This window comes from Physcomitrium patens, chromosome 21, assembly GCF_059467195.1.
Source record: "Physcomitrium patens ecotype Gransden chromosome 21, ASM5946719v1, whole genome shotgun sequence".
NCBI lineage: Eukaryota > Viridiplantae > Streptophyta > Bryopsida > Funariales > Funariaceae > Physcomitrium > Physcomitrium patens.
In genome coordinates this window covers 3,175,390-3,188,593 of record NC_143430.1, presented here as the reverse complement: position 1 = coordinate 3,188,593, position 13,204 = coordinate 3,175,390, and the positions used below count along the sequence as shown (strand labels likewise).

General features: G+C 30.7%; 1 long non-coding RNA gene across 1 annotated transcript; it reads right to left on the bottom strand.

Annotated features, from left to right (window-relative positions):
* Positions 1–3,588: 3,588 nt before the first annotated feature.
* On the bottom strand, positions 3,589–8,202 carry LOC149986690 (uncharacterized). Its single transcript, XR_016499884.1, has 2 exons — positions 7,217–8,202; positions 3,589–7,099 (listed from the first exon to the last, which is right to left on the bottom strand). It is a non-coding gene; the product is annotated as an uncharacterized LOC149986690 (long non-coding RNA).
* Positions 8,203–13,204: the final 5,002 nt, after the last annotated feature.

Here is a 13,204-nt window from a genome sequence, read left to right as displayed (position 1 = left end):
CACTCTTTATTTCAACAAGCTCTGTCATAATGACACTAAGAAGAAAAATTTGTTTGATACTGCTCAAGACAAAAGAAAAGAAAGACTTAATAACAAAGAAGATATTAAGAACAATATCAGTTTAGAAGTGGGTAATCCGCAAACTTCTAATATGCTTATGTCTTGTCAAGAGAAATGGGTAATCCACTCTTACTCAAGAAAAACAAAGCTCTGATATTGTAAGTGTACTCTTGTCAATCTGTCAAGGACAAAGACTCGATGAGAGAAAATATACACAAAAAGGCTATCTCAATATAATAAGTCAAAATATAAACAAGTAGGTATATTAAAAGGAAACTGGAATGGCTATTGCCACAAGACAAGAAACTAAAGACTCTTGAACCTGGACTAGAAGCAAGAAAGGAGTTGACAAGAGTGAAGAAGCCTTCACTCTTGTCTCTATATATACTATCTAACTAAGGGCTACATGGCGACGTTCTATAGGACCTCCAATATGTGTTGACTTTGTAGGACACATGCCTTGACTTACAAGCCAAGTTTTTCTACGTGTGGGCCACATAGTGAACTTGATCTTCAAGCTAACAACATGTGTGGCACATGGTGAACTTGTTGACCACGTTTCTAATCCAAAAAGTCAATTAAAGACACCTATGAAGTCAAAGTAGCGTCTAGGAAGTTTCTAGGAAGCTTTTATATTAAATATTATAGAATTAACTTACTTTTATCTACTTTTACTTACTTCTATCTATTTCTATATGTAATTATTAGCTTACATGATTATGGCCGTGACACCATATTTTTTTCTTGTATAGTTGTGGCATCTTTAACATCCTAAGATACTTCAATTCTTTTGACTCCAAAGTCTACACCATCCTAAGGTTTTACATACATCAAATTCTAACTACCTTATAAGTTGGATCAAATTCTAAAAATTTACCATACTAATTAATCTCTATTGACATTGTGATGTTTTACTTTTTTTTTCTTAAGAGGGAGGTAAACTTGGCTTATTCTTTCTCTTACTTGAACCTTGACTATATTAGATAGTCTACTTCTTTGTTCTTATTATCTTCTATCACTTTTTTATTCTTCTTATGAATCATTAAATCGACTTACTAATTCTTTTAAAACAAAAAGATGAGTACCAAATTATAATTATTAAATGAAGGTTAATTTAAAATATTTAAAATAAAGAAAAATTATATATTAATATAAAAAATTAACAATTATAGTAACTTAAATTATATTCAAGTCCTAAAGGCTTAAAATTAAATTATTTTTTACAGAAGAAGGATTACATTGCTATTAAGTTTTAGTTCTTAGTTATTTTATTTATTTTTATTAATTCTTTTTTTCTTCATTTTTTTTTTTTGTTTTTTTTTAGGTTTATGTTTATATTTTCAAAAGAAAATATTAATTTTTAATATTCTCTTAACTTCTTAGAATTACTAAAATCTTAATAGATTCATAACTTCTTAAAGTCCATGAATTTTAAAAAAAATTAAGTTTAATTTGGTGGTATAACTTTGACAAGTTCTTTGATAAAATTATAATATCATTTGATAATTAAATTTTGGCATTTAAATAATCAATTAGCTTTAGATTATAATTCTTTAAAATTACATAAATATTATATTTTGGCATAGATTTGGACAATCTTAAGATAAAAATATATTTTAAATACAATGTTGGTGTTAATTTTTATTAAAAATATATTTATTGGATAGTTATAAAGGCTTCTAATCCTAAAATTGGATTTAGATCTACAGAGCCTTGTGAATCATAGATCTTGATTAGATTCATGAGATCTCAATGGTGGAGATTTGGCCACCATTCTTAGGACTTCAAATATTTGTATAAAAGAGCTGGATAGCCACACCCTTTCTTTCTCTCTTCTTTTTGTTGATGGGCAAAGTAATGCCAATTTTCTTGTAGGTTTTGTAAGCAACTTGGTTGCTCTGATTTGTTTCTTTTAGTTTTTAGAATCAATTTTTGAAATTTTAAATAGAATTATTATTATTATTATTATTTTCAGTTTTGTAGACATATAAATCTTAAAATTTGGAATTTTTTTGAAGAAAAAACCTCTAATTTAGTGAAGAGAGGTATTTTGCCTTCATAGTTTGGTATCTCTATTTTGAAAGGTTCTTCTTCATTGCTCACAAGTTATAAAGCTACAAGAGTTATTTTTCAAGAAAGTTGATGAAGTTTAGATTTCAAAAAACTTAGAATCAATTATATTGGAACTGAGGCATGCTAAGATTGTTGAGTTTTGTAGAAGGGGGTGTACTGCCTATGAATTCAAGTAACCAAGTGAAGGCACAACTTTGGAGGACAAAATCAAGAAGATTGAGATAGGTGAAGGGTTAATATTTTTAGAGTAGGTACCATTTAGAGTTAGAATTCCAAAAAGCTTACATTTATTAAAGGGCAATCAAGGACCAAGTTGTAGCACTCAATTTTGTAGAAGGAAATTTGCTGTCTTGTTAAATTGAAGCATTAATTTTGAGGGGCGATATTAGAGTCACAGAATTAAGAATGAAGGGAAAATTTGGAAAATCAATACATCTTTAAGTCTTCTTTTTAACAAGATTAGTTGGATTCAATTTGAAGCTTCGAATGAGTTGTGGTACATTAAATTGTAAAGGTAGGTGTAGCAATAGATTTAAAAGTACCAACGACCTTTGGTTCTTATTTGGATGATATGATAAGTTCATTAATTAGCTATTATGGATGAGTCATGTAGATGGAAATTGATTATGAAATTAAATTCTATTAGATAAAAAACTATATGGATGAAATTATGTCAAATTGGATGAATTTTGGTAAATATAAATTTATTTTAAAAGAATAAATTTTTATTTATGGATGAAAAATTATTTGTGGATGATTTTTTTCTTGAATGAAGTTTTAAATTTGAATGATAATTAATAAAAAAAATAAAAAAAATAAAATTATATAATTTTTTTTCTTTTAATTATAGTATTGTTGAATTATTTAATTTTTGATATTGTTTTTTTTATGGTTGTTTGAGTATGAGTTTAATTAGCCAAATAACTTAAGTCATTTTATAAAGTAGTGGAAAGAAATTTTACAAAATCAATTCATATGTTACTTAATAGTTGTGAATTAAAATAACTCACCTAAACTAAGGATTTGTATAGCTCACAGTTGAGAAGTTATTAGACTTGTTGGACATAAATCAAATGCTTAAGAAGAATTATTAGAATCATTAGATAATCAAATTATTCTGAATTAGAATAGTCTTCCAATTAGTAGATATTTATTTTAGTTCACATATCTTCTTTCTAAAATCCTCCTTCTAGACTTGATAATTGAATGTTAAGAAGAGAGAAAAGATATAAAAATGTCTTTATAACTCCAAAAGAAAGGATGTACATTCCATTCATTTATTATATATCATATAAGATTCTTTCATCTTTTTTTGATAACACAATAACAATCTAATATAGTGCAATGAGATCATTGGATCAAAACCTTTTTTAAAACCACATTATTTTAGGTCCTTATCTTTGAATTGTAACTAAGATCAATTCCCATCAACTGTGTAAAGACCTTTATTATGCTTTTAGAAATTCTTTCTAGCGGTGTAATGACACCAATATATTGCCTTGAATCTTTTATCTACCAAAAAAGTATTGAATGTAGTGAGAAATGATGAATTGTAATATTTTTTTTATTCTCTTATAAACATTATTTTTACTATGATTTAATTTACCAAGAATCCACACCTTCTGAGTTGATATGAAAATCATGCCACTATTCTAATATAATAAGTATGGAGTCACTTCTTTCTCTTTCAATTGCGCATTTGCCAGCTATATCTTTATTAAGATCAATTAAAGAGGTGACTATCAAGAAGAAAAAGAAGAAGTTTACCTTCTATTAAGTGTTATGGCCATAGCCTTGTACCTTGAAAAACTCCAAATATTAGTTACTATGACCATGACAATTTGATATGCATAACAACCTCACATTGGCCAAAAACACAAATCCAACTTTTATATTCATTTTGGTTATAACTTACATAAATTTATATAGTGTTTATTGGAGCTATCTTGATTTAATACTATTACTATAATAAAGATATATTTTAGCTATACTAATTTATAAGTTGTACAATTGATCTAATTATGCAAAATTTGAAATTAAGCCTAATTTAATTTTTAGAGATTTGCTTGCATCTTAAAATTTGCAAGATCTCTTTGTCTTTGTACTTCTTTTGGCCATGGTAGTCAATAAAAAAAAAAAAAAAATTCCATGTATCTATTTAGTGATATAAAAGTCTTTCAAGTTGTGCAATGGAATCACATTTAGTTTCAATTTTTCTTTGATATGATACAATTTGGTTTTGTTAAGGGTCTTGATCTTGACTGAGATGAGGTTTTGCATTTATGAAATCTCATTCCATAGACATGGTTGGGTTAGAACAATTGCCAATATCAAAAGTTTATTGTCCAAATTTGAAATTGATATCTTCTCTTTTTTCTTTCTTACTTCATTAAGTATTATTCTCTCAATATCTAATGGCTCTTTGGATTCAAGGCTATTGTTCTATGATTTCAATACTTGACATGGACTTGACTTAGTTTATATTCCAATATCAATAGAATATGGTATCTAATGCCAATTTTTTTTTTATTTTTTTTTGTTTTTTTTTTGTTTTTTTGTTTTATTAAGGCCTTCAATACTTATCATATTTTTGTTGCCCAAGTTACAAAATTAGCTATGGTGCTAATCATCTGCTTGGTTAAAGTAAGGTCTTATTAATCTATTGCCTAAATCTACAACTTTGCTTTATCAAGTAATTTGGAATCAATGATATAAAAGAATTTTAATTTTTTCTGATAAGCCATTTAATCAACTATAAGAGAGGCTATCTCATTTGCTTATTTATCAATCTTCTATATATCTATCTTCACTTGCTTTAATTCTTACTTGGATTATTGATTCTCTTCTTTGGCCTTTTAGAGTTGGTCTTAAGCATCTTGAAGCTCTCCTTGAATTTGACAATTTTTTTTTCTCTACTTGTTTAGTATAGCCTCCAATGCCTTTACCTTATATTTTATTGTCTTAAATATTGTAGAGATTGTGATCCAATCTTCAAGAGCGCTTGCCAACATAGCCACTTTGAGCCACATCTTATAGATCTTGTTATAGTTAGAGAGTAGATCATCTAAAGTTCCTTGAGAATCATCGCAATGTATAGTATTGTGGTTGAATTCTTTAAATCCTTCCATTTTTCCTTTCTCAACATGAAAAGTTGTTCCTCATGCCTTGCTTTCTTCTCTGATATAGGTTGGAAAATAGTGTGAATTAAAACAAACCCCTATTAGTTAAAAGTCTATTCCAATTTATAGCAATTTAATTGTCTAAATATTTTAATAATTTTTGATTATTGTTTAACTAATGTTCAATAAATCCTTTAACTTTTCAAATATGAGCTAAATAAATCCCTTGGTGATTTATTCTAATTCACAACTCTTAATTAACTTAAGAATTGATTACATAAAACTCCCTTTTACTTTTTAATGAAGAACTTAAATTCTTTAATTAGTTAAATTCATCATCACACAACCCACCGCAATCAATGCAAACCATTTAAACAATTCAAAAATCACATACTTAGAAGAGAATTTTTTATATGATTTATTTTTATTATTATGTAATTTTTATTTTATTTTATATGTATGGTAATGAAAATAATCCAAATTAAAACCTCATCCATAAGCCAATTATCATCCACAAATAGTTTTTCATTCATAAATGACTTCTCATCTGTGAATAAAAATTCATCCAATCTTAACCAATATTCATCCCCAATGTTTCATCCCATGTGATTTAATTTCAGCCAAATAGTTCATTCAAAATGGTTCGTCTCAAAATCCTAACCTAATCCAACTATAAACTACTTCATCCGATTGCACTTAGCATCCAACTACGTCGTTCCCTGAAATTCTTACGAAATAAGTTGATGGAATTCCTCCGCAATCGCTGCCTTCAACGCCTTGCTGCGGCATACGTTCAGCAGCTCGGTTCCTTGCGAGCCTTCAAGCTCCAGTGACACCAGTGAGGGAGGGAACTTTTGCAGAAGACAAAACATTGTCCACCTTGTCCACCGACCCTGACTCCACGAGGTCGTAGGCAGCAGCGTCTGAATTAGAGCGCACTTGCGATAGTAGCCTCCCGATTATATATTTTCAACAAGTTCGATTCCGAGGTTGCAATAGAGTGTCACAATACATCCCACTTCTCACTGAGCTAGCCTACCACCGCATCACTCAACGATCTGCTATTCAGCTTCCTTCTCCTATTCGACTAAACACAAATACTATCTATGATTAATAAGACTAAGAGAAAATTGTTAAGTTACAAATTGGATGTTCAAGCCTCAACCTTCAGGCCTCTCCATAGGAACATGGTAGATCGTGCTAAGTGTTGCCGAGAAAAACAACGTCGATGATAAAAACCGGCTACCTACAGATCCGCCAAAGATTACCTGCCACGGCTTGAAGTCCGCCATCGCTGCTTTCCACCGTACGCAGCAGAGACCACGAACCGCCACTTCCTCGATTGTCAAAATTCAGGAATCCTTGCACTACGTGGTCGCTAAGGGGTCTCCACTCCCTCCGCAATATCTTCATAGTCGATCAGCAGTCTACGCCTTGCAATTCGTCAAGGAATGAATTTCTCAACCATAAAATCCCCGCTACAGCACCAACTCAAGAAGGGAATGTCGACAGCCAAGACCAAAAAGCAAGGAGTGACACCGCCACTCCACCCGCTCGGGAAGACCTCCATGCAAACTTAGATCACGCTGATCCACCGCCATGCTGCCTTCAATACAATACTTTGGTACCAGGAAGAAGATTGAACACCAACAATGGCAGCGTGTGGCTTTCCGCATAAAACTCGCACACGCTAACAAAGAAAAATGACAGCCGCGCACTCTCTTGCCTATCGCTCCATCTCGAATACGACAACTGATGTATAGACCACTGCGCTACAATTGGTCGCAACTACCAAACCTCGAGCATTGAAATAGAGCAAGGCGTTGATATCTCCAGCGTTGCAGAACCTAATAAAAGCCCAACTCCAGAACTCAAACAAAAATGCTGCCGATATGTATACGTCCAGCTGCAATACAAGGAGCAAAAAGTAGCTAAATTACAACACCAATAGTATCACACTGCACCTGGATTGTGTAAACCCGCCGCTCTAGGAATTCAAAGGCCGTCACCACCTCAACATTGATGACCATGCGTAGTAGAACTATCAGGGGTGAAGAGTACGCCGACAGCAATTGCGGCACCATTGCACGCTGCTAAAAAAAAAAGGGAAAAAAACAGAAAACACCTTGATACAAGTGCCGAGAACCAAAGCTCAACACAATCCTGCTCGCTCCAACTAAATTCTTGGAGCCCCCTTCCACACCTAGGAAAACATTAAAACAAATAAAAAACGTAGCAAAAACTCGGTTTAGTCCCCTGTTGCAACAAATTCCGCGACCACGGCAGCGATGAGCCCGGCGTTGAGGCCCTGGCTGCTCGAGGACCGCCTCTCGACAATCGGACGATGAGACCCGGCGTATGTGGTGTACCCTTATGGTCCCATTCCAATATTATATCCGCCTACGTATCATATTGTATCCAAATTGTATTAAAATGGAATATATATCATATTTAGATGGTATTAATATTGGATACATATTGTATCTAGATTGTCTTAGTACCATATACCTATTGTATTTGTGTTCATACCTTGTACAAAATCTACTACCATATCTATTACTTATCTAAATTGCTTATGGCTATATCCTGGCTGTCTAATACTAAAAGTTGGAAGGTTCTAGATTTCTTTTAGATGATCCATTAATACTAAAAAGATGCCACTTGATGCTTCTAAGATGCCTTCTAAAGTTGAGATTTCTAATTAGAATTCCTACAAATAACTTTGTTTAATCCACTAATTATATTTTACTTTTATGTAGCATTTTCTATACTTATCTTTAACTAAAAATTGCCAATTGACACTCCTATTGCATTCTTTTATCCTAAAAAAAATCCGTGATTGATTGGTGGTTTATAAATATCTATTTTGGAGACCTTCCTACTTTAGAAATATGTATTATCTTTACCTTGCTGTTGTCTTTTGATTGAGACCACTCATTTCCTTCCTTCAATGGTTTCATGTCTTAAAGTTGCTAGGCTATTTCTTTTTTAATCCACTCTTCTTCTTTAGCTTTGGTGGAGAGTCTCTTAATGCAGTAATAAGGTATAAATATAAAGAAATTGATAATATCTTAATCCTACCTATATTAGGCACTGCCTTGATAATAAAATTGAACAAGAGTTGAATCTAATTGTGTTAAGGACACAAAATGGAAGAAGATACATAAACTCTAGGAATCTATGTCAAAAGAAAAGTGACAAAATAGAAAAAAGTATGTATATTCAAGTTAGAATTGGAATGGCTATTGCCAAAGACTAGAAAATATAAGACTCTTGAAACTAGACTAAAAGCAAGAAAAGAGTTGACAAGAGTGAGGAAGGCCCCACTCTTGCTTCTATATATGCTACTTAATTAAGAACTATGTGGCGACATGCTATAGGACCTCTAATATGCATCCAAGTTGCATGACACATGTCTAATTTGCAAGGCAAATTTCTTAGGTATGCGCCATATGTCCAACTTGTACTACAAGTGGTCAACATGTCGATACATGGCCTCTTTCTGGGCCAAGTTTTCAACCTACCAATCACCTATAGATATGTATAAAAGTAAAGCAACATCTATGTAGCTTCTAGAAAGCTTTCTACAAGATATTATCATATTTATCTACTTTGATTTATTTCTACCTATTCTTATTATGTAGATAATTATTAGGATAAATATGTATGTTCGTGACATTACCTTGACTCTTCATCTTGATTTTGATGAATGTCATTAGTGAAAAGCTTTAATTTTGGTTGATGCATTTGCTAAATTTGTGGACGGCTCCCGTGTGCATTCATTAATGTCATATCAATGCCAATATATTAGATATTTTGACCTATTTTGACACCACTTTAAATCTAAGACTTCTTCTACTTCAAATTCTTCATTATTATCTATTTCTATAGGAGGTGGTGGCATTTGTCTCCTTTCTTATATATCCATTGTCTTGTATGGCTTAAGAAAAGACACATGGAATACAGAAAGGATTTTTATAAACTCCGATAGGTGTAATCGATAAGCAACTAGATTGATCTGTTCACAAATGGAAAATGGTCCAAGCCTATGATAATCTAGTTTGTAACAAAGATGAATAGTTTTAATATTACGATGAAGTAATCATACCTTATCTCCCATATAGAATTGGGGTTGTTCCTTACAATAGACATCTGTATTGGCTTTTTGTCATTCTTGAGCTTGTTTTAATTGTACCTTCATTATTATATGTAGCTTTGACAATTGATTTGCTACATATTCCACCATAAGATTATCAACTTTTGAAAAGTCAAAAGTATCAAATCGTGGATAATAACCGTAATTGACAAAAAAAGGTGTTTGTTGAGTAGGAAAATATACTAAATTATTGTAAGCAAACTCTATCAATAACAAAAGAGTTATCCAATCATGTTATTGATAATTGATGGTACACTTCAAGTACTACTTTAAAACTTGATTTATCCATTTTTTTGTCCATCAATTTGAAGATAAAAAGCCAAAAATAGTTTTATATCCACTTTCAATATCTTGAAAAGAATTCTCCAAAATCTTGATAAAAATTATATTCTTCTTTTTGATATAATATCCCTTGGTAATCCATAATAGTAATAGATGTTGTCAAAGAAGAGTTTTGCTATTCCTTTACCTATGATAGATTTTGTACATGGTACAAAATGTGCCATCTTGGTGAAACAATCTACAATCACAAATATGGAATCATATGAACTTGAAATTAGAAGATCCATAATAAAATCCATAGAGATAGAAGACCATAGTTGTTTTAGTATAGGTAATGGTTGGAGGAGTCTATAAGGTCAATGACAAGGAGTTTTTGATCTTGAACAAACATCACATGTTTGCAAAAATTCTTTAATAGACTTCCACATTTGAAGCCACTAAAAATCTCTAAATATAAGCTCCAAAGTCTTATTATATCCAAATTATCTTATTGTAGGAAAATTATGACGAGCTTTAAGAGCACATAATTGTACTTTTCTTTTTAAAACATGTAAGCGTCATTTGAAATAGAGTAGATTCTCTTTAAATTCAAACTTCGAAGTATCTTGAGATTTAGAAGAATTATTTTTAATATCATGAACAAGAAGGTTTGAGGACATACTTGCTTGGATTTGCTTTAGAAAAGTCAAATCAATAATCAATGTTGATTTCATTGCTCGAAGATTAAAATTTTTTGGCTTCACTAAAATTATCTTTTGTTAGTCAAAAGTTGCTTTTCTTTCTTTTGGTGTAAGATAAGAACATTTAAAAAGGACATCAGACAAATCTTGTTGTTTTTGTGGCCAATAAGTGATATTAAACTCAAATCTTGACAAAGACATGCTCCAACAAGTCTGGCGATGATTCAAAATACATGCTAATATGAAATACTTGAGATTCTTATGATCTATATATATGGTGATTGGACTTGAAGTGCCTTCTAAATGATAATGCCATCCTTGAAAAGAATCTATAATTGCAAGAAATTCCTTATCGTGGATCTCATAATTAATTTCGAGTGTTGAAAATTTTCTTGAATGAAAAACTATTAAATGAAGTTTGTCATTTGCTCCTATTTATGACAAGATTGTGCCTAGGATAAAGTCAGATGCATCTGTCTCCATAAAAAATACTTTGAAAAAGTCAATTCAATGTAAGATTAGTACAGAAGTAAAAGCTTTCTTCAAAGCTTCAAATGGTGCTTCTGCTTTTGTATTCCACTTGAGCTTGTTTTTATAAGTTAAGCATATAAATGGCACTGTAATTTAAAAAAAGTTTTTGATGAAAATCCAATAGTAATTAATAAATTATAAAAAATATTGTACATCTTTTACTATTTTTAAAATCTTCCAATCTATGATTGTGTGAATTTTTTAAAGATCCATCATTAGACCATTGTTTGAAATGACATATCCTAAGAAGTCAACTTGAGTAGTATAGAATACACACTTTTTCATCTTAGCATAGAATCTTTCATCTCTAAGTTTTTGAAACATGCGACAAATATGAACTTCATATTGTTCTATATTTTTAGAGTAGATTAAAATGTTGTCTAAGTAACGGACAACAAAATCATCTAAAAACTCACAAAAAAAATCATTCATAAGATGTTGAAAAGTAGCTGGTGCGTTCCTGAGTCCAAAAGGCATGATATTATATTCAAAGTGTCCATACTTTGTTCGAAATGTAATCTTCTATTTATCTTTTTCTTTAATATGGAGTAGATTATACTCTCCTTGTAGATCTATTTTTATATAGATCTTAGCTTGATTTAATTAATCAAGAAGTACAGATATTAAAGACAAAGGATATCTATTCTTGATAGTAATCTTATTGAATCCTTGATAATCTACACATATTTGAAATGATCTATCCTATTTCTTCACAAATAAGATAAGAGCTCTTACAGGAGATTTTAAATAGCATATGAAATGCTTGGTCAAACTCTCATCAATATACTTCTTCAGTTCAGCCAACTCATTTTGTGATAAACTATAGATTGGATCAAATGGTGGTTGAGTACCTTCTTTAAGATCGATTGATCAATCATATGGACGATATCATGTTGTAATATGACTATATGGTGAAAGATAATAATATGGATCTTATTATAAAAGAGCCAAGTTAAAAGAAAAAATAAAAAAATATGGATAAAAGATAGGAAGGTAGTAAAACTTTTAGTAGTAATGTTGACTTTAAAAAAAAATAGCTTCTACTTACTTTGTAGGGCCAAAAATAAGGCAAAATAAGGTAGATTAGAAAAATAAATGATATAGATATCTTTAGACAAAAATTAAGAGTAAATCTAGTAAAAATTACTTAAAAAAACTAGATGTTGATACTCGGAGAGGGCCAGTTATGAATCAGGGTCGAAATCAGACCCTAAGGCACAAAATCGAGTCTCGACAACGACTTTGGGACTCTTTGGCAGATCGAAGAGTAGGATTTGATAGAAGATTAGGCAATGTTTTTATGAGTATTAGTTTTGGATGATTTGGATCTGTATTGACTTTGTAAGAGCTTTGCAAAGTCAAGGTTTGTTTTGGATGACTTGGATTTTGTGAAATAAAATAGGGTTTATGTTTTGAGTGATTTCAAGAGTTTTGTAATAGATCTATAGGTGAAATTTTGTAAATTAATGGTTATAGTTGTGTTCAATATGTGTTGTGAATTTTAGCTCGATCTAATGATTAAATTGAGGATTATTGAGGTTTAAGTGAGTTAAGGTCTCAAAAAGTAGAATTTTAGGTCCAGTGAGGATTTTAAAGATTTCTTGCAGTCTACTAGTTGGATTGGAGTGAAATTTATGTGAGAGAATATTAAACTTATTTTTCTATGTATATGAGAATTTTGAGATCAATCGAATGGTGAAAAGGAGAGATATTGGCTCTGGAAGATTGACATCAAGAGTGAAGAAGGAAGCCAGCCAATATCCTAGCACGTTTTTGAAGTTATCATCTATTTGGTAATTCCGATTCCTTTCAAAATTTGTGTACTTATTTTCAACTTAGTTTTTAAGAAGTGAATAAAATTTGAATTAAAATCAACAGTTCATTCATTAGTTATTGAGGTTTAATTCTGTTATAGAAATTACTAGATTTTGGTTAGGATTTGATTTAGGGTTAGGATTTGGTTAGGGTTTGATTTAGGATTCGGATAGGATTTGATTTAGGATTTAAGATTTGATACAGGGTTTGGTTGGAATTTGGTTTAAAGTTTGTTTAGGATTTGATTTAGGATTTATGATTTGGTTAGGATTTGGTTTAAGATTTAGGGTTTGGTTTAGGGTTTAGAAATTGATTTAGGATTTAGGATTTTATTAGGATTTGTTTAGGATTTAAAATTTAATTAATTTTAGCCTAAAGTTTGAATGAAGTCCAATAGGATTTTAACTAAGATAAAATTAAGATTGAATTGAGATGTATTTGAGATATATTTGTGATGATTTTAATATTTTTTTAAGATTTCTTATTAT